This window comes from Lissotriton vulgaris, chromosome 2_1, assembly GCF_964263255.1.
Source record: "Lissotriton vulgaris chromosome 2_1, aLisVul1.2, whole genome shotgun sequence".
Taxonomy (NCBI): Eukaryota; Metazoa; Chordata; class Amphibia; order Caudata; family Salamandridae; genus Lissotriton; species Lissotriton vulgaris.
In genome coordinates, this window is record NC_141687.1 from 741,151,740 (window position 1) to 741,162,223 (window position 10,484).

A 10,484-nucleotide genomic window follows, 5' to 3' on the forward strand; every position below is an offset into this window, starting at 1 on the left:
TCCTCCTGGTCAGTGTCCCCACTGACCAGGCCTAACCCTTCCCTTTTTGTGCACAGTCAATCAATCAATCAAAGACATTTATAGAGCGCACTACATACCCGTAGGGTCTCAAGGCGCTGGGGGTTGGGGGGTGCCGCTACTGCTCGAACAGCCAGGTCTTCAGCTTCTTCCTGAAGGAGAGGTGGTCTTGGGTCAGGCGCAGGTCGGTCGGGAGGGAGTTCCAGGTCTTGGCGGCCAGGTAGTAGAAGGACCTTCTTCCTGTAGACGCTCTTCGGATGCGGGGGACGGCGGCGTGGGCGTGGTTGGCTGATCGGAGGTGGGGTTTGGGAGCGTAGAAGTTGATTCGGCTGTTGAGGTAGCTCGGGCCTTGGTCGTGTAGGGCTTTGTGTGCGTGGGTGAGGAGGCGGAAGGTGATTCTTTTGTTGACGGGGAGCCAGTGTAGGTCTCTCAGATGTCCGGAGATGTGGCTGGTTCGTGGGATGTCGAGGATGAGTCTGGCTGAGGCGTTCTGGATCCGCTGGAGTCTCTTCTGGAGCTTGGCGGTGGTACCGGCGTAGAGGGCGTTGCCGTAGTCCAGTCGGCTAGTGACGAGGGCCTGGGTGACGGTCTTCCTGGTCTCGGTGGGGATCCACCAGAAGATCTTCCGTAGCATGCGTAGGATGTTGAAGCACGCCGAGGAGACGTTGTTGACTTGCCTGGTCATGGAGAGGGAGGAGTCCAGGATGAAGCCCAGGCTGCGTGCATGGTCGGTCGGTTTGGGTGCGGTGCCCAGGGCGGGAGGCCACCAGGAGTCGTCCCAGGCGGAGGGTGAAGAGCCCAGGATGAGGACCTCCGTCTTGTCTGAGTTCAGTTTCAGGCAGCTGGTCGTCATCCACTCGGCTACCTCTTTCATCCCTTCGTGCAGGTTGGCTCTGGCGGCGGCGGGGTCGTTGGTCAGGGAGAGGATCAGCTGGGTGTCGTTGGCGTAGGAGATTATACTGAGGTTGTGTTGGCGTGCGATGGCCGCGAGGGGGCTCATGTAGACGTTGAAGAGGGTGGGGCTCAGTGAGGAACCTTGAGGGACGCCGCAGATGACTTTGGTGGCCTCTGACTTGTACGGTGGTAGGCGGACTCCCCTATGGAAGGCCCAAGGTACCCCCTTGGGCAGGGTGCAGTATATGTGAAAGGTAGAGCATGTACTTGTGCAGGTGACATGCTCTGGTAGGGAATTAAAGCCATATTCGTTTTTCACTGCTGCAAGGCTATCTTGCTTCATAGGCTATCATGGGGGATGCTGGCTGTAGTGGCTACCAGCATATCTTCCCATAGGAACAAGATAGGACATAAAAGTCTACTATCCCTGAACTCAGAATTTAATAACACACCTTTTTGGAAAGGTTGTTTTTAAATCCTGTGTTTGAGAACAGCACTTTTAGAAAGTTGTTGTTCTCTTGTCTGCCCTTTCTGTGTGCCTTGGCCTGTTTGTGTATTGACTGTCTGGTTTGAGAGTGACAGGGGCTGGGGATTCCCCAGGAGGCTGGCTGAGTCAGCCCTAGGCTGAATGAATGCATTTGCAACTTGAGTGTTGGGAGGAGATAGCACCTGGGCCTGAAAAGGGTTGTGCCTGCCTTCCACAATGCTGGCTCCACCTCCTGCTGGGCGGCTGACGACCCTGCCCCTCACTCTGAAAGGAAAGGAGAAGACAGGAAAACAAAGTGCTCAAGGAACACCCATAACTGGTTCAGACCGGGCTCAGAGCCCTCCTGCACAAAGGGAACAAAGACTTTTAGGGGTATAAGTATAGGACCCCTGACTATAGAAAATTAGATCATCCTGGAATCAAGAAGGAACCTCTGCCAAGGAGAAAGCTGAAACTGAAGAAGGAAGATTGTCCAGCTGTTGCTATGCTGGATTGCCCTGCTGTTGCCTTGCTGTCAAGGAGAGGGGAAGGACTTTGATTTGTGCTGTGTGCCCTTGCTTGAAGGAATCTCCAAGGGCATGAGAAGAGCTGGCTCCCTGTTTTTGAAGTCCCAGGAACAAAAGGACCTCACTCCCAGCTTCCCTTGAGCTCTACTGAGAGAGTTCTGTCCTTCCTGAAGTGCGTGGCCCATGTGTGGTGGCTCTTGAAGTTGTACTTGTGTTGGGAAGCTGGAAATCACGCTTTAAAAACTGTGCTACAGAAAAGTTATTGCATCCCTCGCTGCGGAGCGCATCCCCAACAGTGCTAGGAAATTCCCGCCACTACAAAGGCCGAGATCGTCGCAGCGCCTGTTGCCGCTGCCAGAACCTTCGCATCCTTCGTTTGCGGGACGCACCAGACCGGTGCGGGAAGACTATCATCGCTGCGAGTGTCGTCGCAGAGCCAGTCGTCACAGGATGAGATCACCCCACCGCTTGCTTGCGGACCGCATCACATCGCTGCGAACATCGTCGTAGAGCCATCGCATCAAGGAGCTGCGAGAGAGAGATCGCCGCTGGATCGCGCATCGTCGCCCCGGAGATCGACGCAGCCCCTACGAGATTGTTGCATCGTGCCTTTGCGAGAACAAACTTCCTACAGAACCTACGCACCGGAATCCATACAAGTGGCCTTCCTTCCCATACAGACCGGATTCATCGCAACACGACCGCTGCCATAGCAGGGTTGTCGCATCGCCTCCCCAAGGTCTCAGGAGCAACGCATCGCTTGTTTTCCACTGCACCAGCTTCTGCTTTTGGAACTTTGTCACAACTAAAGGTACTGTTGGTTAAATGTGTCGCAACCGTGAACTTTTCACGCAACTGTGGATTATTTTATTGCAACCTAAAGAATTCTTTTGCAACCATATTCTTGAACAGTGTATGTTGTATTTTTGTCATTTTTATTCATGTGTAGTTTGAATTAAATACCTTTATTTTTCTAAACTGTCAGTTTGTGGTGTTTAATGCACCCATGACTAACACTGGGCTGTGGCTACTGGATGGCCCCTTGGCAAACTAGGCCACATAGTAAAATAAATAAATGTTGCAAATTTAAGAAACATGGAGAACAGGGACTGCACTGTGAAACATCATTCCTTTACAAAAAGATGAAAAATTCAATGCAAAAATATACCTAGGCCTTTACTGAAAAAATGCAGGTTATCCTTCACAATACGTTTGAAAAATCAAATAAAAGTACAGAAAAATACTGGTGCATGCACTTAGCAAGCAGATAACAACCTTGTTCACGAGTTTTTGAACTTACTTTTGAAATACCACGTACATTTCCTTAAATCTATTGGTCTATATGCAGTAGATAAGGAAAGTGAATATTCCAGCTCCAAGTTTTAATGAAAAGTGACCAGGAGATGGACAAAGCACTGGGAGAAGTCTGCTGGACAGGAACAGGAGGTTGGAGTCTCTGGGGCACTTCCTTCCACGTTGAATTATTTCTTTTTTTTAAATAAAGGCTTTGTGCAGAAAAAAAACCCAACCTTATGGAGAAGAAAATCCACTTGAAAAGTCTCTTAGCTTTTTCTCAAGTATAAAAGCTGTTTGAGTGGTGCCATCATGATTGTCATTTGCTTGCTGTACCTAAGGGCTCCTCCATGTATGTCTGTCATGCTGAGCTGGGTGTTTCGTTCCTTACAGATCAAATAAAGATGCAACCCATATTATTGTGCCACAAAGTTTGGTCATCAGAACATACTGTCCCGAATCGTTCAATTATCAGGGACTGTCTTAAATCAAGTCTGTGAACATGTATGCCGCGGCTGATGTATATCCAACACTTTTGTAGCGAGTTGGGGCACCCAGAGTACTTTAAGAAGCCATAATCCCTTGAAGCAATTGCCAGATTGGCACTGAAGAATAAATGCATCACACACCTAGAGAATTGAAGATTGACTGAAGAAATAATACTAACATCTGTTTTAAATAATTCACTTATTCTCACTACTTATAAAATTCAACCTTACTTGAAAGCAGTATCCAATTCTAGGCATAGAATTGTTCTGACTAATTTTAGAATGGATACCTTCCTTAATTAGCTTCCCTGATATGAACAACTGGTCATCAAATTTAGGAAACTGCCCTTGTGATAATACGACGACACACATCGCAATGCAAGTTGTAATTTTCTGCAAGTGTTATCATAAATGGAGACACCGTTACATGTAATCTTCTTGAAAAATACAACACTTCATGCAATGTCGCCCTGCCTGTCTCTTTTTACAATCGTTGCAATCCTTTGAGATTTGCTGTGGGATGCCAAGCTTCTTATGGGATGCGCTTTGTGCTAGAAAGAAAATTGTATAATTTAGCTATTTTTGCACACATTGTTATGTAATTGTACACACGAATGATCTAATGTAACAAGTAGTTTTGGTAGGATTTCATAGAGGACCATTAACCTGAGTTTTTTGCATTTTATCACGTAATCACTTTACGCAAATGTTCCTCTTGGGGAGTGACAGGGTTTGACGGTCGCTATAATGAATTGTTCTCTTTTTAAATGTATTTTTAGGTCTTCTTAAATATAAGCGTAATTTTATATACTTTTTTGGTACTATTATGGCCTAATTTTTTTAGGTCAAATTAAGTTATTACTGACTGACTGATTGTCATTACATTGGCGCTGTTGTAGCGAAAAGCAGTGTGAGCGAGTGCAAAGTCTTGTGCCAGCTTGCCAGTGGCCCGAGATTATGGCAGAGCTTGAGAGTGAGCAACAAAATAAATCTTGAGTGAACAAACGGAAAAACACCTCTGCTTCGCACTTAGGAAGGCAGAATTCGGGAACACTGTGCTCGTCCTTGGAGCTCAGGTGTGCAACATTTCTGCAAACTCCGTGAGCAGAGTAGAGTTTTACACGTAGGCCTTATAATAACACTCAAGAAATGATGTCCAGTATGTGCTATTTGTTTAAAAAAAGGGAAAAGTACATTTATTACAAACACGCTTCTCAATAATATGCAGTAATTTACAAATATACATAAAGCTGATGGAAATACCTTTTGATAACCTGGTATATTCACTTTTGACACCTAAAATGGGGTCTAGTTCAACAAACCATATGTACTTAAATGCAATGATTGAACATAACTTAGATGAACACTTAATACTGGCAATAAAGAATATATACTTTGGTCATGAGTGGCTGCCAATCTCATTATCCCCGCAATCATTTCTCCATGGGAATCAAGGCAATAATTATATATCATCATGGATGAGACCACTTAAGACTAGCAATAAATCATGTATACTTTGGTAACAAATGGCTGTCAATCTCATTATTTAAAGAAAGTATTTATTAGAAAAATATATATGCATGTCTAAATTATTTTGTGAATTCCTAATAAACTTGGAACATGGAAAACACACTCATACACATAGCCTCTCAAAGACATTATACATGGTAGGAACTCCTCGAATTTTTATGTCAGTAGACTGCCAATTCTGTAGCTCCCCCAACACTTTCTGACTCGTTGATGGTCATCCTGTCGTCCTTGAGCCACCACAAAGTGAGAAACATGGCGAAAACTGGCCAAAGTAACCAAGTCCCAGAGAGCATTATGGGGTGCTCCTTGCGATTGTGGTACATATTTCATCAGGTGCTCTCACTTTTGCGCCTTGGCGAGCCAAGTCTTTTATTTTCATGGTTCTTTGGGTTCTTGGCAGTGCAGCATCTCAACACTGGCCTTTTTTGTTGTTTCAGGGTGCCCGATCTCACTCAAGCACCTGCACTTCCTTTCTGTTGGGGGGCAGCCCCGGGAGCCAACTCCTGGCTATCCCCACATGCTCCACATGTGGACAGCAATCCTGTGTGCTGTTGAGGGAACTGGCAGATCTATCCTTACTCACCTGCTTCTCCGTGCTGGGCGCACACTTGGGGCCCAGTGATGGGTCTCAGAAACCCCAATTATAAACCATGCCTGGGGCATTGGTTCCCCAGGTCCTCTGTAGCATCAGCGAGGGGCTACACATACTTATTCTCCTTGTGCCACATGCTCAGGATCTGACTAGGCGTCATAGGTCACCCAAATTTGAACATATCAGTCCCCATTTTGTTCCTGGTGGTGAGCCCTAGTCACCTGAAGCACTTTTTTGTAGACCTCCTGGTCTCAAAGGGGACTTTCGCAGGGAGCTTGTTTCACTAGCTCCCTGTGCCAGCCTTTCTTTTGCTTTTTCCTCTGTGTCTCGCTCCTTCTTGGTGCAGAAGCCCAGACTTACCTCCAACTAGTCCTCACGAGGTGTTAGGGGACCAGTTTCCCTGGTCCTGGGGAGAGCTCCATTGGTCCTGGGGGCAATTAAAAGTCAAAGTCCTTAGCCCAGAAATCCCTCAAGGGTTCTTACTTCCATCTGTCCATAGCATCCACCTCCAGCTCAAGTGTCCAACAGAAAAGCACAACCAAGTGAGCTCTCCTAACAGTGCTAAACATTTTAAGTGCGGGCAGGAGGTTCCAGCAGGGATGCATCTCTGGCCTGTCCACATTACCTCTCCACCCCTGTCTCCGCCTTTCTGTGCAGCATTCTGGGGCATTTCAACATGGTGTCATCTTGGAGTCACTTGCCAACAATGCTATGGGACCTCAGCTCCACCCCTCACTGGCATCACCACCAGGCCTGTCCCAGCAAACCTTCAAAGGAAGTCACCTACTGGATTGGCTCCAGAGGTCTGGACTCCTTTATCCGCCTAGTGTGCTTGAGCAGGCCCATCCCCGGCACATGGTGACAGCTGGGCAGAGCATGCCACCCCAACTCTTTCCTCCTCAGGAGCTGAGTGAAGCACTGTCAGTTCCCCCCTTTGTGTGGGGAGGCCTTTGTTCTTGATGCTGGAGAGAAATGCAATTAAATTAGCTCAGAAGGGTGATGAAAGGTCTGAGTTCTGATCCTGAGCTAACCAGAGAAATAGGACATTCTTGAAGAACCATAAGGTGAACAGATATGCTCCTGGAATTTGCAGAATAGATTTCCTACTGCCTAATATACCCAAATATGGTATGACTCTGGTGTTTTTATCAATGGAGAAGCAAATCTGCACTCTAAGGCATCCCTTCCCATAGGATGTACCATGGAGTATCACTGCAGACAAGACATTAAACCACACTGACTTTCCCTATGAATGTACGCTAGCATTATGAGGCCTAACCCAGGACAATACCCAATCCAGCAGAGTCCCCTCTGTGCCAGGCTACCTCTGCACAATTACAGGCCAGAGCATGACAGGAATCTCCAACATGCAGCCCTCACATGTGTGCACATGAGTGTGCACAATTCCCATGTAACCAGGCAAGTGCCCTGTTCCCTTGCAGCATTGCAGTGGTCTTACCTTAAAAGACAGACACTGGCAGAAAACGAGCAGTGGGTGAGTCACAGGTGATGAGGCTCCCCCACAATATAAGCTAAAAACAAGTAGGTCAAAATGAAAAAATCATAGTGGATTAGATGGGCAGAATCACCTCCTGACACTCAATTTAAAAGGTAACTCACATCAATAAGTGAGGGGTCTAAATCTGAACATTTATCTGTAGTACTCCTTTTATGTACAAATGTGTGGCTCCACAAAGATGGTTTATATAGTGATTATGTATGTGATAGATCCACTATAAAAAATGTTTTAATGCTACTAATTTACATTTCCAGGAATTTAGGTGCAAACGTCTGAGAATATAGGATGATTTTTTTGCTCTTTATGTGAATGCTTCCAGAATTGCTCCATCATAACTTATTTGTGAATAATAGTTTTCATCCTAATCAAAAAGAGGGGTAGGGATTTTACAGTATAAATTGTCAAGGAATTTATATTTCGTTTCAGCTACTTTTGATAAGAATGTGGTTTTTACCAATTTTAAATGTGTCATTATATGAATTAAAATGCATGGAATTGATTCTTAAGATGAAAGTTACTATGTTATATAATATGATAAGCATAAGTATTATGTTTCTATAGATTATTAAAAACAAATTCAACCTTGACAAAGTAAATATAAATAAAAATACAATCAGGAATTTTGACGCTGATTATGATTGCGGCAGGGCCCTCATCGCCAGCCATGTGGTGGTGGTCCTTCCGCAATCGTACCACAATTTTCCCCCTGCTACATTACGCAGACGGAGAGAATCGCACTCGGACTGTGGTGGACAAAACGACTGTCCGCCACTGATCCACCAAAAGCAATCATACAGATTGCCTGGCAGACGGTTCAGGGCTTATAAAATGGTGGCAGTGCCTAGCAGGCACTGTCCACCAAATTATGATGCTGGCGGCGATGCCATCATGAAAGGCATGTGGGGATTTCTTACAGGGGCTGTTGCGGCTCCCCATGTATTTGGGGGAGGAGAGGGTGCACTTGGGGGGTACCCATGGTTCTCCCGTATATTTCACAGCACTATGGTGCCTGCCACGTAGTGCTGTGAAATGCACGACATGCTGTTTTAGCATTGTGGTGGGTGCTGATGTCAGCAGCGCCCACTGCAATGTTAAAAATCAAGATCCGACTGCCATGGTGGCAGTCACACCCTGATTGGGTGTGTGGGAACGCTGCTTGAGTGGCTGACGATCCCGGTTTACACCAGGATGGCGGACGGACTCCAGTCCGTCTGCCATTCTATTGAGCCCCTAATTTTGTCTCTAGTACACATGAGCATTATTTCCTGTTAGCAAGTGAATGAGAGATAATAGATCAAACTGTTTATAACTAAATCTCAGAAGTCCATTTTCTGTTGGTTTTACTAGCCCTTCCTGGCAAATGCAGATGTCCCTGTTACATGGATCTTCTCTCTTCCCAGTCTCAAAAATGTCAACACAGAATGCATGCATTGTTGGCCAAAAAATAGGTGATATCTCTTCTTGGTTTTTTACCTGCCCAAAAGGAGGTTTTCCTGCATACAGGAAGCAGACTTTGATGCTCTCCTATTTTATTCAGCTCTTTGATGTGAGTGTGGTGTGCGCATGGCTATGCTAATTGTTGCTTATTGTAAATATATCACCCAGAAGACCATGGCAAATGGGAGTAGGGATGCTTAGTTAAACTTCTCCCTCTCTTCGTTTTAGCACCATCCAACACCCACTCCTTCTAGCCCTTTTCATGACCATAAAAAAGTACTTCAATGTTAGGCTACCATGTTCTATCTCCCTCATTGAGTAAGTGTCCTTTCTATCTTATCAACACCTCAGTTTCAAAAACATCCATTGTTCTTCTTTGGCATTCTTATGGTGAACGGATGGCAAGATTTTCTTTGCAGGAACCTGCCTTCGAAGGGTGGCCACCTTACCCTGTCAGGATGTTCCCAATACAGAAGACAAATCCTTTAAGTACTTTATCTGAGAAGGTATTTGGTAAGCAATATTCTTTTGACAGACGGCTATCAATTTAGAAGGAGCTGAAGCTTAGTTAGTAATTTCTCACTGTAAAGTATCTGAAGACCCAAATGACACTACCAGTTGCCATCCTATTTCGTTCCTCTTATTTGCAGCAAAGATAACTGAATCCAATCATGATCTGCCCCTATCTCATTATGTTGAATCAAACAACATTCTGTTTTACTTTCAATCAGACTTTCATCCCTTTCACTGAGAGAGTCTTAGTGTCTGCCATCATTTTCACCTGTTAAACATTCACTGGAGGGTCGGCTGCTCTAATTTGATGAGGCCTCTCTGCAGCTTTTCATATGGTCAACCTCATCCTCTCCATAAAAGATCTGGCCATCAACTGGATCTCATTTTTCCTGGAAGAGCACTATCAGGTGGTTTCTATGCTTCTTTTTCAATCTTCCTCCAAACCTCACTTGTGAAGACCTTCAGGACTCTTCCCTAATTTTTTATTATATAGATAGCTCCCTTGATCCTTATCAATCCCACCAGCTGTGATTTTATTCCTGCACCGATGACACATACATCATACTGCACCGCAATGATGATATTCATTTCGATGGGCTGTATGAGAGCAGTGGCCACACGAATGAGTGCCAGCATTGTACGCCTTAATATATATAATAGAGAAGTATTCCTTTGCAGCACCTTTTCCAGGCCCTCTTGATGTCCTAGGAATGTAGGTCCTTCATCTCCCACTGTTGTTTCAGCAACAAATCTGGTAGACATTTTGACAACTTGGATGTATTTTACAGCACACATTAACAAACTTACCAACATCCTGTTGGGTTGCTCTGGGATTCTGGTGGAATGTGGGATCTTTGGATGAAGTCTTTTTGGGGAGATTCTGTTGTTGGCAGTTCCTTCCTGACAGCAAGGGCAGTGTTTATGTACCATTAAACTATTTAACTACTTACCTGGGCTCTGTATTTTCACATCCATTTTCCTCTTATGAAGGCTTTTTGTAAACAATTGCCTTCGCTTCCTAAACTCTATATTAAAACAGTCAGATAGTCTATTATGTTATCTGGCATTCCAATTGCAAAGTGCTGTATCCCCGCCTCCATGCTTACTCCATGTCAAACTGCAAAGCATTTAGAATACATCATGGACGTCGATTAGAGTGGGCATTTTTCTGAGAGGCTCGAAAGATAGGGAGCAGGTTTCTGTTAGT